Below are 1,061 nucleotides of genomic sequence, written 5' to 3'. Positions count from 1 at the left end.
CTTCAAGTCATCCGCATATGACTGAAGCAATTTCGTCCTCCCGAAACCCTATGCTTTTAGAAATTATTAGAGCCTCAAAATAATAAAGTTGACCCTGACATTAATAATATTATATTATATCCAGTGTATCGCGAGAATCTAGTAAATTGGACCCATTTATCTTTCACCGTCAGTCAAATTCGGATCGAGCATTTGACGTTTACGTTTGATCATACGTGGTTCGGTGGTTGTATTCGTGTGAATTGTTTTAATAGACATGCCCTAGGTGGCTAGATGCTTCCCTCAAATGCGGAGAAACGTTCACGTACGAGAGAATATCTGTCGTTCTTGGTTCTGATCCAGTGGAATATGGCTCAGGTAAACTTAGATAGAACCCGTGACCGTGCCTAAGTGCCGCTCAGTCATTTGACCGCAATGACTTTTGTCGAACTTAAAAGATCTCGTGAAAATGTAAAATTATTTTCTTTTCAGGAATTCTGGTCTTCCAATGGGATTAGAGATGCTGTCGACTAGTCTTCCCGTTCTCCAATAAATATTTGATGACCCTAATAAATTATTTCGATGCCTTGACCTCAGGATGTTAACTATGATCCCCACACACAAAAAATATATTTCCTACTCCATACAATTAGTTATGATATGAAATTCATATAAAATACTCTTTTTTTTTTAATATAAGATACCCTCCGTCTCTCTCACCCAATTAGTTAGTTAGATGTGAAATTCATATACAATACTCAGGGGCGGAGCCAAATTAATCATTGGAATCCAATAATAAATCCGTATTACCATCCCATCGGGCGAGCATTAAGCCACCGCGTATGCTGTGTGGGCTCATGTGGACCATTGTTAGTTTTTCACGTTTGAAACCCTTTAGTGGACCATAAACTAAATGGTCTTCTAAATACAATATGTTTTGAACATATGATGAAAAAAAGAGAAAAATAAGAAATAAAAAATGAGGTTCAAAAGAGAATAAATAAGATTAGAAATATGAGATAATAAAATAGGAGAAATTTATGGATAGTCAGTTAGTTTCTATTTAAATTTTTGTTTTTTTA

This window comes from Hakea prostrata, chromosome 1 (assembly GCF_041222555.1).
Source record: "Hakea prostrata isolate BN-2017 chromosome 1, UWA_Hpros_2, whole genome shotgun sequence".
Classification (NCBI taxonomy): Eukaryota; Viridiplantae; Streptophyta; class Magnoliopsida; order Proteales; family Proteaceae; genus Hakea; species Hakea prostrata.
The sequence above is the reverse complement of the archived record's forward strand: the minus strand, read 5'-3'. Positions refer to the sequence as shown.